This window comes from Bombus terrestris, chromosome 2 (assembly GCF_910591885.1).
Source record: "Bombus terrestris chromosome 2, iyBomTerr1.2, whole genome shotgun sequence".
Classification (NCBI taxonomy): Eukaryota; Metazoa; Arthropoda; class Insecta; order Hymenoptera; family Apidae; genus Bombus; species Bombus terrestris.
In genome coordinates, this window is record NC_063270.1 from 14380782 (window position 1) to 14401690 (window position 20909).

The 20909-nt window shown below is 44.7% G+C and overlaps 1 protein-coding gene across 8 annotated transcripts in view; it reads left to right on the plus strand.

Annotated features, from left to right (window-relative positions):
• The window catches only part of LOC100649250 (protein Fe65 homolog), a 150081-nt gene that overhangs the window by 66540 nt on the left and 62632 nt on the right, over positions 1-20909 (plus strand). The gene's annotated exons all lie outside the window — the stretch shown is intronic.

Below are 20909 nucleotides of genomic sequence, written 5' to 3' on the forward strand. Positions count from 1 at the left end.
CGCTTTTGGTATCTAAAGATCGCATGCATTCTCGTAGAAACTATACGAAAGCGTATTACTTTGTGACGTTCCTTTCGTCCTGTCTCAAAGAAATGGAAAAGAAATGGTTAAACGAATGGCAACGAGGTCACCGATTTATTAACAATAAACGTCAACCTAGTGTTCAAAGTCAAAGACTCGTTTCTCGTTTTTTCGTTGACTATATACATATATACGTAGAGTGCGGTCAAGCTGATCCCTTAATGGACAGGATCCCTAGTTCGCGATTAAGCCACTACATAATATACATAGGAACGCGTATTGCCGTTGTTTCCTCGTGGGAGCGTTGAACAGGTTGCTGCTATTTGTCCGACCTAATCGAGGCCGATGAAGCACAACAGCGCGACGTCTCTTTTCTTCGTGCAACACGAAACGCCATTCGCGTGAACCTTTAATAACCTTCTTATCGATAATCGTTCCGGTGCACAGGGTTAACGAGCAGATGGACGGCCGCGTCAATAGACTCTCTGATAACCCAGAAATCAACTTTCTCATCCTCGAAATATCCGTTCAGCTGTTTTGTGAATAAATTAAACGCGTCGCGTACTCGTCTTCACGATCGATCGAACGCTCATCGCCCACGATGCACACTGCTTTTTCTTTTCCTTTTTCGGTGTTTAGTTTCATCGTAACGGTGGAATCAGATATGAGAGAAAAGCACGTCTCCCGTGACGATTGAATCCTACCCTTTTGTAATGCAAGACGTCCCTTTTATCCCTCGCGTCATTCGATTCACGCGGAACGGATTAAAGTAAGCAGATTTGGACTGTTCGTTAGAAATCCGTACAACTCCAAAGGAATTCGAGTTGCCTTCTACTTGCTTCTTACGGAGCTAGTTTTACGAAGCAACCTCGCTTATCTTCGGAGAGTAATAGGTATTTAAACTTATAGCAGGTTTGGAAGATTCCAAACCCGGAATAGAGATAAAGACAGCCAGGTTGGTTCGGCGAACGATTTGGTGTTCGTTCGTAGACAAGCTCCTGCGGATTAAAAGGGTAGCTATCGCCAGTAACAAGATTATCCTGAAGAAGAAGCACGAACGCGGGTGAGGAGGCCGAGGAGAGGGGCAGGGTCGAACGTAGTAGACCGGCACGAGGATGAATGTTGCCGGGAGGGTGGAACCCGCGTGCTCTAGTTGAAGCCCTATCCGTATAGGTGTCTGCCGTAGAAACGAACGCTGATCTCGTTACCGTCTAAAAAACACATCGGGAAAATCCGTGGAAGTATCGGAGGAAGCGGTAAACCGAGCTACCTCGTCCTGCCTCGTAGAATCGATCTCGGGGAATTTATCTCGTGGCCTGTGGCTCTTTTTTTCTGTGACCACCGCTACGGAGTTCTTAAAATCATTGTGGGTAAGTAGATACTTAGGAAGATAAAATCGATAAACTGGCGCGATAAAGAGGTCCGATACAGCAACGCCGAATGAACGCCAACTTGGACGCCGTAAAAGAGTAATTCCGAAGGATGTAGAAATTATTTGGCGATGAAGGACGAAAGGTGGATTCAATGAACTCGAAGAGAGTTATGACGCCAAAGTTGAAGCTTATCGGCGAAGTTTTTTAGTTTCCGCGATTCTTCCGCTCTCAAGATGAATTGCTGCTTTTTTCGACGTTCATCGAGCTTAAGGGTAGGAACATTCCCCGACCGCATTATCCGGCCTGCTACATAATTTATCCTCCGGTCTGATTCGTCTTTAGATCGTCGAATGGATTAACGAAGCTCGATCATAGACCGTACGATGAACGTTTTCTATCCTCTCTTTTACATTTTCTTCTTCGAATAAGTTAATCCGTTGGTAGTACGTTTCCCGAACTAATTTTCTTCCTCGTCCGTTCCATCTCATTTGCCGGATTTTTCGTTATCGTTTCCCCTCTCTTTGTGCTCGATATCGCGATCGCCCGTCAGACATTTCGGGGAACGATCCTACGTCGTTGGAAAACAGCTCTCCGGAAAACTTCCAGTCGATACGGTACCACGAAACACCCGTTTCGGCCAGAGGAGCTTCCATCCCGAACGAGAATACAAACTTTCTACCCCCGACTGGGGAAGTTCATATCAGAAAAGGGTCTTTAGCTGACCCCGAAGTGCTCGCGACTGAAACTTCCAATCGACTTTCTTCCTCGTCTCTACCAAGGAATTTGCATGTACCTTAACCCGTAACGACTCTTTTCATCGCGAAAACAGGGTATTCCCCCTTTTGCGTCCTCTGTATTAAGCAGCGCGTTCAAGACAACCTCTCCGAGCGAGCTGCGTCTCACCAAAGAATAATTTTTGACGGCCAAGCTCAAGATGGTAGGCGAGCTTCTTTTATACGAAACACTCGCTCCGCTGCTTGTTATCAAAGGACATTGGAGGCGCCATCGTTGGGACACTTTTCCTGGCTTTGTTTCTTTAATATTCCCGTTATTCCATCCCGTGAAACAATCTAGCATTTCGTACGCCTTCCGTTTCGCTCGCTCAGCTACTCGTCGAGAGAATGAAAGTCGACGCCGAAAGAAAGTTCCTACCTGTTTCTTTTTCATGGCCACCTATTATAAACAAGGCGGATCAGCGGAAATATTCCGCCAAGTATTTCTTCGAGTTTCCTTTATCGCGCTTCGGGCGTGAATAAGATGCCTCTTTGGCTCTCCAAAATAACTCGAAGAAATTAAAGATAGAAATGTGTGTAAAAATTCACCGTGGAAAATATTCCTCTCGACGATCAAGAAACGCCAACCGTGCTTCCTACGCTGCTTTTCGCGTTCGCGGGGGATTACAATTTTATTGAAGTAAGCACGGTGTATACCGTTTAAGACGCAACCATCGGCTGTGCGCAGCGTTCGTTCTATTCGTCAAACGTTTACAGCGTGAGCACGTAACACGAGGCGAGGTTGGAAAATTGAATAAGCTCCGCTGTAACCGCGTTTCTGCTCGCGTTGAAAGTCGTCGGTTGCGGAGAAACGTCCTTTTCGCGAGAAACCCGTCAAGTATACGGTAGCTAATGAACCTAAGAACAACATTTTACTGGAAAATTGTTTGATGGTTTTGCATTTCCGCGAGGTCCTATGTGCTTAGTTTGCAAAATATCGAATAAGTTGCAGAATGTAATAGAAAAGGCAATTATAACGGTTCGAGGAATCCTTTGGGGCCGCCCACTGATTTGCCCTTTTTCTTTTTCTCGTTTAGTCGACCGAACCCGACAAACAGTTGGGACAGGCAACCAATAAAACATTGGTCGATCGGAAGGTAAACGACGAATTGAATTTGAGTGGCGCGTGTTTCATTTTGAACAGAGGAAATGCAACAATCGGGAACGGAATTAATTAACAACGGAGTAGCTAATTTCCTCGGATTTCAATTGCACGGATTATAGAATACGAGACAAGCCGTCAAACGGCGTTTACCATATTTCAGTAAACATGGCCCGTAGCATCGTTGTTGCCACAGTTAACAGTGCGTTACGCTCGAGCATGTGGGACGATGCATGCATACTGTACCGTACGGTGTGCTCGACCTTCGACACACACAGATATAGACATACGCGTACAAAGAGGCAAGCTTGTCCACACACATTGGCAGGCCGTGTAAATACGAAAGGCGTATCGGCCTTAGGCCATTTATAGGTGAGATCGAGAGTGTTACTTCGTCTCTACTTCTCCCTTTATACTCCTATAACCTGCCATAATTACGATACTGGCTTAGGCGGCCGTAAAGGCAACACGGAGTAAAGTAACGAGACAAGGGTGCCTGTATCCGCGCTGGTGACAAATATTGACGATAAAACCAACTACGATACGATCCTATAATGTTCTCTGCAGAACGCGCAATTATCACAGGCTAGCTGACTATCGTTTCATAAATTCGATCCACGGAGGCCACCGGTCGTTTCGTTATTTCTGTCTGTCGACCTTTTGCGATCCACCCCTTGTAGCTTCATATCGTCTGACCAACCATACGGTCCGGATTATCCTGTTATTCCAGCGTTGGTAAACCGTAACGCACGCTGGATACGCGTTGGATTGTAATTGGTTTGTTTCTCCTGTTAGACGCGTGTGTGTGCTCGTGCTACGCCGCACGAAAATCGACGGGATCGTTTGGACCGGATCGAACTGATCGTTGCCAGACGGAAGAAAATCGTCCCGGCAGATTTCCTGCGGGGCGAGGGGGGCCGGATCTCACGAAATATTCACGAGCAAATTACAGTCGAGCATAGCGCGCTGCATAATCGCCGGGCGCGAAACGTCAGTGATATATCACAAACTATGTGAATTATTAGCGCAGAAACTCGACTCGGTGAATTAACACGCAACGCAGTTATCGTTTTATTGAATTATTCATGGAGGCGAAGCGATAGCGGCCGAGGCCGAAGTATCTCGCCTCCCCTCGCCCTGTTCCAACGTGATATTTAATGCGTCGGTGTCTTTAACAAATTTATCTGACCGTGTGAATTCCATTAGCACGGCCATTTGCCCCTCTCACGAGTCGCGTTAGAAAGTACTTTCGAATCCATTTCCGTAATCGCTACCATTGAAATTAAATAGTTTGGCGCCGATTTTCATCGATCTGGAAATTCCCGTATCTGTCTACCAACCCCATAGCTTGATTCCCTCAAATAACAAGTCGTACGATCGATACGCGCGACACGGACGAGGGAAGGTTTGATGGATGCTAGAAGGTTATCTCGGTCGAATCTTTCGAGACGTCGAGCATATTCAGATAGCATCGGACCATGGTCGAATCGCAGGGAGATTAGACGATCGAAGACGGCTGAAACAAAGGAGTACAGGAAGAAGGGCTGGGTAAAATAAAAGAGTGCTTTTCCGTAATGATTGGAAGGCTCGTCCATTAAAATCCTGCTTACTCACCGAGTGCTCCCACCAATGTCCTAATTAGTCACGAATTTCTCGAGAGCCACTCGTGCTCTCCCTTCTTTCTCTCCCATTCCTTTCCCTTCCCTTGCCTCCTTCCTCCTCATCTTTTTTAATCTTCTCCAGTGTGTGTCCATTGCCACGTTCGCGCGTCGCCGACTAGGATGCCCCGACAATCATTTCTTTCCTTTTCGTCTAATAGGCCGGAGATCAAATTGCTACGAATCAAAGGTATGATAATCCGACCTGAAATCGAATAACTCGGCCGTCGTCGAATCTTTGAACTTAAACCGACTGAAAGTAACTTTCTCCTTCGTGAATCTACCACTACTGATAAGAAAATGTGCCCCCGCACGAAACCCACGAATTTCGTTCTCATCTTTCTCGCTTCTTGACTCTTGAATTTTCCGTCGGAAGAAGGCGGCGACGCAGAAGTTCGTTTCGTCGTTTCCCTCGTGCGACGCATTCACGGCCTTTAACCGTGGAAACGACGTCGGCAGACGGTTCCCTTAAATCCCATCCGGACGGTATTTCACGAGCCTACGATGCATTTTGCCCGCGTAAATGTCTTTATCATCACGGGTATCGCTTTATGCCTTTATACTTTTATCTCAGAGACGCGACGGACGTTGCTCTCTCCATGATACGGACTACGATATTTCGCGACGTCGTTAAAGCCTGCTTGTAACTGAAACTTACGAGATCCACCGGCTCATGACGGCTATTCCACCTAAGGGGACTAACCATACGCCTATCAAGTGTCTTTTAACTATTTTCGTAAATGGATTTACGCGTGGAACGACGCGTTATGCGTCGCCTCGATATCGGAAGTGATTGTTCCGCCTTCCCTTATCGTTTTTACCCTCGACGAGCTTTTTTTCTGCTCCCTTTTATTCGCCCGGCTCCGTGGTAATATTTCGTGGAAGAGCAACAATAACCTGCTCTCATTATCACCGGTTATTTATAGGCCTTTCATGCTATGTAGACGATCGTATCTCGCCATTCGATCTTACTCGGCTCTTTTTATTTTTCACTATCGTACGTCGTTTGCCGTTTCCTCGCCTGCTAACGGAATTTCACCGGGGAACAATGCGATATCGCGATGTCTGTGACGACTGGCTACATCAGAAAGGATTACGCGATATCATAACGGTGTACCCTGAGAGCGAAAACCAGGATTGAAAGAGAAAAGTTAAAAGCGAAAAAAGGAAGGTGGGAGCGCGAGGAGCTCGACGTTATATGTATTGAGAAGCAACGCTAACGACTACGTCTCATGGAAACGAGAACGAGGGAAACAGACGGCACGTTTGTGTTCGCATCTCGTATCTCGCGATTCGCGAAAATTCGCCAAGTTATCCGCGTCTGGCGACGCCTTGGAACAAAGCAGCAGCCACGACTGCCACGTGACAGCTCGCAAATATTAAATTGCAGAGCAGGGGAACGCGAAAAAATGGAACGGGCCGAGGCGGTAGACGCGAGACTTCCGTCATATTTCAGGGGACACGTTTCACGCATCAGAACTTCTCAACATGTAACGTAAATAACTAGCGCCGTGGCATCGTGGCGCCGTGCGCCCAGCTTGCCACTTAGGTTTACGAAGTTTTCATATTTCATTGTATACCTTTGGCTGAAATTACTCCGTTGGATTTCACGCAAAGATTACAGCAGAATTTTATTTTACATGAACGATTTAAATGCCAAAAGTTTCAAACATTCAGGCACACCATTTATCATTCAGTCGCTATGGCTTTTCGGCATTTACCACCTTTACAAATTCGGAGACAAAGTAAATACCAAAATATATGCTATTTATATATGAATTAATATTTATTTACTTCGCCTTGAATTATTTAAGCTTTGCTTCGAAATAAATTATCGTAGTATTTTTATTTACCGCATTCCACGTGAAGTTTACGCAGGTTCCCATTAAGAAATATCGTCTTTTGATTTCCTAACATTTACATCGTTTATCATTTTAACTGCCCTAATAGGCAACCATCTGTTATTTAAAAAATAAGCAGTTTCCACCGTGTTGTACCAACCTCGATATCGTTACCTTGTAATCTGAGCAAAAGGGAGCATAGGTTATTTCGAATTAACCAGAAATCCAGCCCGATAACATTTCAAACTTCCAACCCTTTTTCTGTCTTTAGCCATATCAATTACGTATCGTAACTCTATTCGTTGTTTACCTTATTGATTCCATTTCCCTCGCAAGATCTCTACTTCAACGTTTCCTTCTTGATCTATCTCCTCTGCCGTTTTTCAAGTACTTACCTCACCCTTCAATTACTCATCTACTTTCTCTTTCGCGTTCGCCTCCGATGATAGGATGGTAAGCCCCAGGTTCTGGCGAAGAAAAAAAAGATTCACGATGCCGCAGTTAAAATATTGAAATATCACCACGGGGAGGATCGCGGGAACGTTGAACTATATTAATTTGAGCTAATTAATTACCGGCTGTTAACGGCGTAGTTCGCTCTTACTGCGCGCCGACTGTACTTATCGGAAATAATTAATTGCTTCGCAGACGATATCAAGTCGCGAAGTAACAGTTTACCACGCCCTACGCCATCGTAGAAAATTTTCAACAAATAATTACGTGAAAATTAATATGACCGATTGTTTTGCGCCCGACGTAATATCTGCCTCGGTGATCCTCCACATTTTCGTCAACCGAACACCACGTTCTCGTCTGTGACAAACACGGAACAGTGGAATTCGAAAAATTTCCTTTTATTCGCTAGAAACGATACAACGATGGTTGTCGAAACACCAGATCGGTTAAAACGACGCAACAATTCTCCGAGGACTGTAAATTCGTCATGCCGTGTTTCAACTGCGATTACATTTTTAATTACGCGTGGTCGTTTCGCGATGTCGTTGGGAACCACGTTACCGTCGCGTTATAAGGAAATACGAGGCGTAAGTATTCCCGTTGCTACGACCGGCTATAGCAGTAAATTATAAAAAAGAAAAAGAAGAAAGATGGCAAAGGTGAGGGGAGGAGAAAGAAAGATCTCCGGATAAATTTACGAGGAACGCCGCGAGCTTCGTAGACAAGTGGCGCGTCCACCTCGTAAAATCCATGCCTCTCTTTCTCCCTTCTTCTTCGGCTGTTCCCTTTTTCTCCCTTGCCATTCCTCTTGCTGCTACTTCGCAGTTCTCTCTATTTTCGACGAGCATAAAGTCCACGGTGGGCTAGCAGAGCGCATTTACAACCCTTGGACTCGAAAGCCAAAGCGAGTATGTGTGCACGTTGATTAACCCCCTTGTAATTCCACCCTCGTAGTTACGTTAACGCCACGTATCGCCCCCCACCGCAGTACTCTTTCACCCTCTTTTCGTCGTACCTCGTATGCCGCGGTTGTTACCGACCGGCTTTTTCGCTTTCCTTTATCCTCTCTGTACGACGTTAAACGCGCCGATTTTTTCCTTTATCTTTACCACCCACCCAACCCTTTTCGTGCCATTAATACGCGTTCTTTCTCGACTGAAACCAATTTTTCACTGGTTCGTCGCTCGTCAACGAGCTTTACCGCCACCTCGCAAATAATCGCACCAGCATTTTTTTCAGCCGCATCCTCCTCTCGTCCGTCGAATCTGCTCTCGTTCGCTCAGTGCGCTATTTCGTTTAGCACTCTTCTCCCCGCTTATTATCCGCGGCAAGATACAAAATCGTCGAGTAAACGCTCACGTTGCCGTTTAATCGCGAAGTACGATCTTGCGACGGTCGTTGGCGCGACGCGACCGATTAATGGCGCTCGTTCTGCGTTACAAGTGGTGAGCCCTAGGGGCGGAGGAAGAAGTTTCACGAGGCGCTTGGTTCCGTCGCCAATTTCAAGCCAGTCTATTAATTAACAAGCACGCTGCATCACATTTGCATATCGCTCATATTTTATTTATGATTGTAGGAGCGCGCGCGCGCGCGCGCTAGCGAGCTCCATGCCACACCCGACATCGTCTCCGCGATACGTCGCGATTCCAGGAGCACGCATAATTCTCCATAATGCGGAAAGTTCGTTTTTCTCGAACGGAACAGGCATGTGAACGGCATTAAGAGAGACTTACACGGTGCCCGGAACATGTAGTGAGAATACGCGTGCAGGCTCATTACCGTCGGCTATTCATGTATTCCGGTATGATTATTATCGTGCAGCGATTTATGAAGGTTCACGCGAGAAACTGCCGCGCCAAGCGCGCGAGACGACCCGGATAATTTGCGAGAGGATACTGTTTCGGATTTCGTAACAGAGGAAGAACATCTTCCGCCTTTATTCCGCCAACATTCTCAACGCGACTTCCGTGGTAAAGCTGTTCGTCCGAACGCTTAAATGTTTTCAAACATTTGTGTTTCATGTTCTCTTTCACTCTCACCCTCTTTCTTTCTTTCTTTCTGTCGTGTCTTTTTACAATGATAAATTTCAAAATGTTTTATATAATACACAATATATAATGAAGGTTTTGAAATACTTTTGTCAAGCACGAAAGGGGTTGCATCTACGTTGAATGCCTTTTTTTCGTACAAAAGTTCCAAATTGCTTTTGTATTTCACGTTTAACGAATCGAACCTTTTCTCTCATGGATCTGTTATTCATCGTATCGTGGAAAAAATATTAGCTACCTACGTATAGAAATATAGGTTGTTATTTTTAGACGATGAATTGATAACATTACGATCTTCGCACTTTCATTTTCAAATAATTTCAAATATCTTTTATACCTACCTTTTATCTGTAAAAAGTTTATCCTAATAACTAATAAACGTGTAATAAACAAGCGTCGTCAAACATCTCACAATCCGTGTTGAAACGATTAAATTCAATTAGAAACGTTAAACATAGAATCACTCCCGAGGCTCACGAAAAGTGTTTCTGATCGCGTTTTGTTGCGAAACGTTGCAAGGAGCAGCGTCTATCGTCGCCTGCAGGCATGCAAGGAGCTTCGGCACCGCATAACTATCGATCGATCGAGGAACGTAAAACCGTTTCGTGACTGGCCGCGGGAAACTCGTCGCTTTTCGTTGCTTCTTATTGGCGGCTGGCGAACAGCCAGCAAATCTTCTCTGCAATTTCTTTTCCCAACCCGGACCAAAGACACATAGTCCGTAAGTCAATTATAAGGTGAGAAAACGGGGACAGTCGCAGGTTGGATGGCTAGCAATAACGGGAATGGACGATATAAAAGAAGCCATGGCTTCGTGACGCAGTTACAGAAGCTTCCTCGGGGGGTTTGCCAGAAAGCTTTGTCCTTTCGGCGCGTCTCTCTCTCTTGAGCGTCGATACAAAGACGGCTTTATGAAATTCCAGGAAACGAAGCTGCAAAGAGGCGGCTGGTTTCGTTCTATCGTCGTACGAATTCTTGGAATCTCTGATTGTCAGTTAAATTATGAATGAGACGCGATAATTGAGTATTTAAAATAGCTCAAAGAACGTATAATATTTATTCGTATTTGTCCCAGAGATTGTTAGATATTTATTAGGATTTTGAATGTAACAAATAGTCTTTTGTTCTTATGATTTAATAGCATCATTTAAACGAAAGTACTTTTCCAAATTGGTTAAAATATGTATAATTTATCAACACCTATCTTGAAGGATTTTAAAGATGTATTAGGGTCCTGGATATATTATATAGGGTCCTGCACATTTCTACAATTTTTTAGAACCATAAATAAGGTTATAATAACGAAATATATAAAACAATCAGGAACACGCATCAAATCGTTCGATCTTGGCTTCATTGATTTCGACTTCTGAATAACATTGAGCGATATAACGGAACGCCCAAGCTGGCTACTATTGAAAACCTCTTAAAGCCTCGCCTACTTTTCCATTGACTGGCGATTCGCCAGCGATACGTCCCGACGATTTCGACGATTGTTCGAGCCCGACGAAAAGCCTCGAAGGGTGAAAGCCAACGAACAGAATGGGCTGGATCAATTAAAAGACGCGAGAGGAGAATTTACGGAAACGCGAAAGAGAAATGGCCAGCTGAAGAAACATCGTGGAAGGGTTACGAGCTGGAAGAACTAAACGACTAGCAGCTAATATCGCGAGAAATACTGTTATTGCTGCTGATATTTCGTGAAAACTCGGAGCACCGCCAGAGGGAAATCTCCTTATAACCCCTTCCACCGCGAAAGGATTGCGAGCGATACCAACGTCCATATTGCACCTCGTTTCACCTCTAATGCCTGCTTCCCGATCTCCCAACGAGAACAGACAATTCTCTCCAGATTAAACGCAATATAGATGGGAAAAAGTGGAGAAGTTACGCTCTCACGAATGTTTGTGCAAATATTTGAACGATTCTGCCCCGATACAATATTGTTTGACAACTCTTTCTCTCTCTCTCCCTCTCCCCCCCTCTCTCTCTCTCTCTCTTCCACGCCCTATCTTTCTTTCTTTCTTTCTAATGCGAAGGATAAATCCTTGAAAAATGATCTTCATCCCATGAAGATTGTATTTGTATTCGGATTCAAATTTAGATGTCCAAATACAAATTCAGTGATAAATCTTCGAATTGAAATTCATGGCTCTAAGTTCAAATCCAAACTAGCATTAAAATTCAAATTTAAATGGAAATACGAATTTAAACGAATTAAAATTTGTTCAGGCAATTCTAATTTCCGGTTTTTCTTTTTAGATATGACATTTCGAGGATCATATACACATCTCGATAATAGTTTCCTCATATCCTTTGGCACAGTATTTTTGTAATCTGTACTCTAACTTAATTGTGATCGCACGTGTTTTCCTATCGATGTACCTTTTTTTCGCTCAATAGCTAATATCGCGGCAGATATTATTGTCGCTGATGTAACAGGGAAAATTTGTAACAGCAAAATTCGCCTCGGGAAAGCTTCTTGCAACTGGTTTCGTGCGGGCGGAAGGTTTGCGAACGATACCAGCCGGGTTTCATCCGCTTCCCACGTAATTCACGTCGACTCTTGTTACCGAAGCCCGGCCGGAAAATTCACGGCGAAGATCCGGAGGGAGAATATTTTTTCGCGAAATTATTATTGTTTCGCGACTAAAATTATATACGACGCGGTAGCGTCTGGCTTTTAAACGCTACGTTACAGGAACAATATGAAATTCACGGAAGCTACCATTGTCCCGATTCGCAGAATTTCTATGCGGAATTCGTCTCGCGTTAAAATCCAATACGTATAAATTTTTTAACAGAACTGAAAAAAAGAGTAAAACCGTATTTTTCAATTTTCGTAATTAGTGGCGTGTCTCTGCTCTCGCTAATCGAGAAGTTTCTTTCTCCCAGACTGCAGGTGAACTTTCTTCTTTTGGAAAAATTCTAACCGCATGCGATAAATCGCATAGTTTATCGCCAATGCGTATCAGGCTCGCTAAACGTTTAAAAGGCGGCTGCAAAACGTACATTTTATGTTAGTACGAAAGTTAAACGTCATTAGAAGGAGACAACAGCGATTCCTTTAGCGTAGTTTCGGCATCGGAAGAGAGCATCGTGGTTCCGCCAGTGTTATCGCTACTTACTCAATTGAACAATCGAATTACGATTGTATCGTCTGTACGCGCAACAGGACTGTCCAAACATTGCAACGCTTCTCGTTTAATACGTAATGCAACAGTGTTAAGGTAGCGTGCACGAGATAATCAAAGCCCCGTCTCGCCCAGCTGTAATCCGGGATAGTTTCTTCGTCGAAGAGGTGTACCAGCCGCGTTTCCCCTATAATCCTGTAATCCACTGGTTCTAGAGTCTGTTACGTTCTCTTTACATAATCTATAGGATCGCCGCTGTCGTCGTCGTAAGGAAAGGCGCTATAAACAAACGGCCGATACGTGTACCAAATGCGTCGTTAGGCGGTTTACCGGCCGTTCGAGGGAGCCGCACTTTTGGAACGACAGAAATTATTTCGCAATATTGATCGTACCGGAAAATTCTCGGGAGATCTAACGTACGATAAACCGGTATCTAAGAAGAAGAAGGGTGAGTGGAGTCAATAAAACCGGCATGTCGTAAACTAAACGTAACGCCACGGAGAAAGTCGGTTGCCTGTGTAGTTAAAAGGATTAGTCGAGATGCCATTGCGCGGAAACGGTAAACGGATGCCAGCACGACGGTTCCTTCCTTGGTAAAAATTTCACCAGAAACCGGCGCAATATCGGTTTTACGGGCGCGCTTTAAAGATGTATCTAAGCCGCTTGTATGACGTGTACGTGCTGCTCGATGGACATTAAGGGGTTAAGGCACGTGAGAAACCAGACAAGGCCAACTTGTGTATCGCTGAAGTCAAAACCCCCTTCTTTTCGTGACATTAGTCACTTTTCCTATGAAATACGAACGTTAAATTTTTTGATAAACATTTCTGTCGTGAATAGTAGATAGAACGGGGTTTATTCACCGGCAAATAATATCAGCAAATTACGAGTTACAGATTATAAACTTCTCTTTCACGATATTACGATTTTTCCTCAAATACGATAATCGAATAACCTGTACAGTTTGGAAAATTTATTTGTAAAATTTTGTTCGTTTCATTAACAGGCTTTTCACCGTTATGCAATGGTATTTATTAGCAGCGATAAGTTGTGAAGCTGTAATCTCGCGCTAAATCACGTTTCAGCAAAAAAGTGTCGTGAAAATTCCATTCAGCTTAGCGAAGCACGTTACTTACTCAAATAACGAAACTAAAAGTCGTTACGTTAAAAATGCAGATAGTCGTACAAGCGCAGAGCTTAATAGACGACAAGGGAAAGTACTGCAGGATTTCGGTACATAAAAGGTTAAAGGGGAGTTGATTTATGGCGCGTTGGGATCTTAGGTGAAAAATGGCCGATCGAAAGTACGGGCAGAAATATCTAGCTGGCGGCTTTGCCGCTCGTACGAAATGGCTCGGTCTCATGCCGCTTAAGTACATATGCCAACACGATTCCCCGTGAACCGAGCACGATCCGAAATGGAGAGCGCGTCCGCAAAGCGCGATAAAGCTCCTAGATCGTAGTGCGAGCACGCAACCTGCCTCTTGGAACGCGTTAAAATTGCATCATGCTCGGGATTTATCGGTCTCCATCATCCGTAATCCTCTTCTAATTCGTCGAATTTTCATTTCACCGACCGAACGAAGATTCTCGCTCGAAAGATGTGGACGTTTATACGAGAAATCGCGTTGGAAACACGTTGATCGTCGCCATACGATTCCCTGAGGGAAATCTTCGACATACTTTCTAACCGAATATCCAGAAGTTGGCAACGCTCGTTGCCCGAAATCGGGCCGCCTGGAATTACCAAGAGGAGTTGCTCGAGTGCGATCGTGCCGCCGGAGGAGGAAAAAATGATGACCAAACTTAGGTTATTACCGCGGCACCGAGTTTAATCTAAATGCGAATCTAACGAGGACGAACCCCAACCTCGTTCGTGTGATGGTGCACACTCAAAGTCGTCGCTCTGCAATTGTATTCCTCTCGTCTGTACGTACCGCGTCTCTGTGTGTTTCCGAATATACAGATCCGCGACTCGCGCTCCTCAGACAGCTTCTGTCTCGCCGACGACATGTATAACGGTTTCTGATAACTAGCACGACCTTTCGAACTTTCCAGACTATCTTGTAATTAGACGAATTCGCTTAACTTTCGCACCGTGTATCGCCGTTCTCGAGTCAACCGATCCTCCACCGAACATCCATAAATAAAAAGAATACAAAGTGACGAATAGTTTTCTTCCTTGCGCCGTAATTCATACTTTATCAGTACGTGTAACTGGAAATTATTGTACTCCAGAGTATTGCTGGTATCAAGGAAGACACGAGTTAAATTATTCAACGGGAAAGGTAAATAGGACCTACAAAACGTCTACTCGATATTCTTTATTCCACCGTATCCTGCTGATCTTCTTCTCTTCCTCCTTCGATCGCTTAATACGAATACGATCTTTCTCTCTGTCCGCCAGCTACGGTAGATCGTCGTTAAATACTTCGCGTACGACAGTTCGTCCTTGAAATATCGATTCGCATCCGACGAGTACATCGAACGGTTTCAAGATGGCGGTTGACGAACGAAGCAGACCAGAAGACGCAGTCAAATTAGATTATCTCTCTGTCTTAGTTTCTAGAATGTCTCTCCTCTCGCTCTTTTCTCCCATCGTGCCCGGAGAACACGAGGACAGGCAAACTTGGATTTCTGATTTACGTTGAAACGCAGCCACACTTTGCTCTGACGTTCGCATAGATTTGCATAATTCGTCTTAATAGCGATCAGCCGGAATCCTTAAGAAGCAGTACCCTTCTCTCTAAGGATTCATCTCGGCGGCGGATAAAATATTCCCTGCAGCTGTATAAAGTTAAGGATTGCTTCCGGAAATTTTCATAAAACGACGTACGAAGATGTCAATGATCGTCTGGTAGAAACGATACGAGCTATTTATTAAATTGCCACGTGCGAAATGTTTTTCTGAAGCTTACATTTTACGAAATACGTAATACCATCTATGAAATATTATTCCGTTGTCGATCAACCATACCGAAGATGAAGATATCTGTTGCAAATCATACACATCGAATGCTACGAAGATTCGTAACAAAAATCTGAGGATAATTTTCTTATGGGCTTAAATTTGAAAATACTGAAGTCATGAATAATTAGAAACGTAAATTTATTTGCCATGGTCTAAGTACATTGAAAAAGCGCGTTGAATTACGCGGAGATTACTTTAACCAAATATTTTATGCCTTAAACGAGCTACGTATCGGTGTAATTTTATGTTTTCAAAAGCAACACTTTACATACGCCGACCTAATATTTTCTACGATGCGTTAGTCCATGAGACGGTTATTTTCACCCTATGAAAACACGTCAGAAACACCCAAAATCTTCGCTGCACACGCTCTTCCTTGACCTGGCACAAAATTATTGCCTGTCACCGGGCATTCCAATCGAGTAATCTCAATTCTACGTCGAAACTACCGGTCGATCGCAATTACTCGCACGCGGAATTCTGCAGCAACACACACGCGAGACAGGAGAACCACTTACGATTAGATCGATAGCTCGAGTCAGCGTTACCGCGACGTATGGCTTGGTGCCAGACTCAGTCACTTCTGTTTTGTTGCCGTTTTTAGCGCTGCCTGTACAGACGTGGTCGCATACCACGTACCTACGTATACGTATCAACCCGTGGCCTTTTTCCCCTTGCTACGTCGTTCTTCGAGCGACTAAGCGTGGGAACGGCTATTTTTACAGATCATCCCTGAGTCGAACGTGTGACGAAGCAGCTGTCATCGTCACGAAGAAATCCGTTTCGTCAGAGCTCTTTGCGTTGAATTCCCATCGCCAAAATTCGATAACCCTTTTGAAAGCCATGTCACCCACGAGACGCACGAAACGTTCGATGACCAGAAATATAACGCCGCGTCGTTGACTCGTTCAAACTATCGCATAGGAGATATTAAATTTGATAATTTTCTGCTTTTCAAACGCCAATATTGCAAATGATACATTTCCAATGATGAGAGAAGAGTAAAACCGTGAGTTGAAAGAAATTCTATGAAAGCGTCCTTGGGTCGAGAGCATTTACTCTTCATTAAATCGCGCGCTAACGCATCGGCAAATAGCAATCGGGAAAAGTAGCCGTCTGGAGCATTAAGTAGTAGACTGAAACCGAATGCCAAAAGGACGAATTGAAAAAGACGCCTGGCATCGGCGTGTAGGTATACTTTGCGAATTAGACTGTCACTTATTCATATTCATTGAACGTCCCTACTTTACACGAACCATAAACCAGCAGGAAGGTTTTAACTACCGACCCATGACCCTTTTTACTGGCGCTAGCATGGTTAAGTGAAAACGACCGGTGTCTGGTCAGACACGAACGCGTCTCCCATCTACTTTGCTTCCTTATTCTCGTTGATGAAAATTCAAGTGTTTCGCGTGGAGATACTATCTTATTCGTATTGTTACTAAACGTTTGAATGTATTAAACGAAGGATTTACTATCCACCACTACTGCTGTTGGTAAGTTTGAGCGAAAACGATCGGTGCTTGATCAGACACGAACACGCCTTCCATCCGAAATTCATACGTATTGCATTACATACTATCAAACATTGCAGAGTTCATACGAGTTACGAATTGTTACTGACGCTAATATTTCTGAGTGAAAACGACCAGTATGTGATCAGACAGGGCGCATCTTCGATTCTACGTCTATTTCCCCAATGACAGTCATAAAGTTATTTCTAGTAAAGACACCATTTTATACGTATTATTATTAATCACTGGAACTACCGATCATGTCACACGAGATATGATCGAAATTTTCACTAGCGAAACTGCAAAAGGTCGAATGTGCTTGATGGTTTACCGATCGTGTTGCTTTTATTAAAAAACAGTTACCAGGATATTCGAAGCGCCGCGTGGACGTAGTATGAGAATGATATATCGTTGTCCAGTCCACGGCCCACACGACGTAAATCATTGACGAGCCACGGTACGAAGCACGTCGAACTATCGTCGTCTATCGATCGCAATTATCCGGTAATAATATCATGCAATGCATCAATTTTCTTTAGCGGTCATACGTGCATCAGTGAAACATCCTGAGCCAAGGTTATAGCATCGAAACAAAATATTCGATAAAGTAACGAGAACACGTCGATCACTTTGTAGTCTAACGGAAGACTTTATTGGTCCACTGCGAGTGACCGTTGAACGGTATCGAGAAGCCAGATAAGATCGTACGGAAGAGGTCGACGTTGTTGGCGAGAACAGGCGGGGTTAGAGACTAGTTGGAGGCGGCATGGCGCGGCTAATAGTGTTTAAGGGTTGCGTGCGGCGCCGTAGGTGAATGGCGCCAGGACGTCTAAGCGCCAACGGGCCGACCGTTTCCAAAGTATACAGTATACGTGGTTCGATCGTCGGGATATAGTCGACGATTCGTTGCTGGGAGGGGACAAAAAATACGCATAAGCATCCTTCTGTGAAGCCAATCTACGTAATCATGCAGAGTTACGTACATCCCCGGGAAACGGTATTGCCAGAGTCGAGCGAAAAAAGGGCTGAAAGGCCAATTGCCCTCGAACGAGATTGTTCGTAGCTTGTTCGACGAAAATGAACGGGGGAACCGAGAAGAGTGGTTGTGCAGAGGGAGGGGTGGATGCTCTTGTTCTTTGATTCTTTTCGTCGCTTTTTTTCTTTCCCGCTCTTGTCCTCGTTTTTTTCTTTTTTTTTTTTAACATTATCCTTGTCGTTCCTTCTCATCGACTTTCGTTTCGAGCAATGGAAATGTAGCAAAAATAGGGTGAATAGTTCTCCGAGTTGTTTCATCGTTTGCATTCAATCTTCCCTCTCGAATATCTTGATACTTCGCTCCGTCGTCTCGTTACACGACCATATACGTACGTACGTGCACAGGAAAGCATCGGGATCTCGAATAAATTTGTCTTTCGAATGTGTCTTTTAACGATCGCTTAGGAGACGTCGACTTCGGCCACTTTCGGATATTTGGAGAACACGATGATCGGCTATGAGGACCTCGGACAGGCGACGAATAGAAATTCAACGATAGGGGAGAAGACAGCGTTAGACGCCATTACCTGAAAAAATCTTAACCTTTTCGAAGGTCCGCCAACATTTTCGGCGCGCTGTAAAAGTTAACGATGGGTTTTGAAATTGCCTCGGCCTTTTTTCGCCGTAACGAGACACGGTGCTTGGTTCTTCGCACCCCATTCTCTATAGTCTCTCGTGCGAGAAACATTTAAGATCGTAACTCTATTGTTATGGGGGTAAGGGAAAAACCAGAAGGGGCTGTGAAAGAAGCGGGCAGCATCGACAGCCGGCCCAGAGCGTAATCGCAAGGCCGGGCTCGAATAAACGTTGAATTCCGTGAAAGGGTTAACATGGGGTCGAGAATCACTTTATTTCTCGGCCCGTGAAGAATGTTATCGCGGTGAGCCGTAAACGAGAAGAATGGAACGTAGATCGCGAAGGATTTTTCTGCTGCTATTTCGTATTATACAGCGCAAGAGCTATTCTGTTACTCCGTTACAAACGAAACAAACACGGCATACATTTTCCTTTTCTTTTCCTTCGTCTCTAACCGGCGAATTAATCCGTCTGAGAAAATTGTAGGAGGAAGTCGACTTTCAATCGAGACATTGGATATTCAAATTATCGTCGATCGACCTTCAGGAAAATTGGTTTGCATTGCGTCGCCCTGTTAAAAAATGGCTATCCTCGGTCCCAGGAATGCTCGACGGACATAGTCAATCGCCTCCGGTACTTATGAGATACGTGACCCCCGCAATTCGTGGGGCGGAGGTTGCTCCGCGCCCATGAAAGTTAATATTCCGTGGAAAGGACTTACGTAAGGACGTCGACGGAGGAAGAAAGAAAGAGAGCCAGGGTGAACGCGAGAAGAGCAGAGGTGAAGGGGCCAGAGAAAAGAAGAAGGGATAAAAAGAAAGGGAAAAAAACGGAGGAGAGGTACTCGTTGGTGGTAAAGAGCCCCTTCACCCCCTAGACTTTACCTAGACTCGACCGAGGAATCGATAGGGTGACTCATCGAGGGGCGGTGACGGAGTTCTCTCCCTCCCTTATTCCTTGTCCTCCTTGTTCAGCCTTCCCACGCCCTTCTCGTACTCTTTCCATCACCTTGCTTCCGGTTCTAACGCCGAAAGCGTGTCCAAACTTTCAAACTTTCGCGTACGACCTACGTTCCGGTTACTTCTTCCCGTAGACTGTTCCTCGTTCTTCTCCTCCCTTGCGGGGTCGAAATAACGAAATGCACTATTCGGGGGCCTCGTTTCGGTATTCGCTCGTCCGCGGAATTTGCTGACTTCGATGGTGACTTAAAAAGTTGCAAACAGAAAGAGTGAGAGAGAGAGAGAGAAAAGGAGAAAGAGAACAAGCTTGCTATTTTCTTGTTCGGCGCGTGTCGTTTTCCTCCGCAGTGCGGTCTCCTAACCAACCTCGGATCGTTGCAAACATCGAATCGATGCCACGAATTTGGCCACGTTCGAACGATATCGTCCTCTTTCTTCCTTGTTTTTCTTGCATTCTTTCTTTACCCGGTGAAAGTAGAGCGACAGACGCACGGCATAAGTGTAAAGTTTTCGCACTTCGACCACCTCGAGGAAACTTTTCTCCATGAAATAACGAAGTCCGTTGGAAAAGACCGTTGCAGCTGCAACTCGCAACTGCAACTGCACTTCTTCGGTCGTACCTATAACGAACATGCGGCAATATGATCGCGACGCCAGCCAATTTATCGTACACGAACGATCCACCCTCCTGCTGAGTCATCCGACGTCCCTCCTGAATTAACGAAATCTTTCGCACATTTCCATCGGACTTACCTACGAATTACACGCTCTCCTTTTGCTTCTTTCCGCCATTCGATCTTTAAATAATTAACCATCCAAAGATCGTAAGCCGATTGCACAGCTAAAATATTCACGAAAAGAAGTTAATGGAATCTAAACGAGCGTTCTTCTATCTCGAACAATTACCACGAATCCGCTCTTTTTGCTATAGCCATGTTCCCCCGTTCTTGCTAACGGCAGTGCCGTAAAATCAACCTTCGGGTTTCCAACGCTTTCCAACCGTTCCTCTTCTCCTAAAACTTTGATGCTTCCTTTCTCTCCCCTCTTGTCTCTCTCTCTCTCTCTCTCTCTCTCTCTCATTCTTTGTACTTCCTTCTTCGTTCCTTCGAGCTGCTTTCGAAATAACGAGATGTATTGATGTTAACAAAACACTGGAGTATCTACTTCGTGGCACGTGTAACGAGCACGCGACCACATGGCCAATTTGTCGCCCCTAACCATGCCGCCCATTCGCTGATTCATCTGAACTTCCCCTTCGAGTCGTTCAACTTTTATCGGACATTCAGGATAATCATGAAGTCGAGCACCTGGAAATTAACGAACTCGTTTTTTACTCTGTCGATCGTGAAATTTTCAACGTGGCGGTTCGTAAAATCGGCGAACAAGGATGATTCATGGTCGTTCGTGTGTCAGAGATAGATGAAACGCGAGAAAACTGATTACCCTCT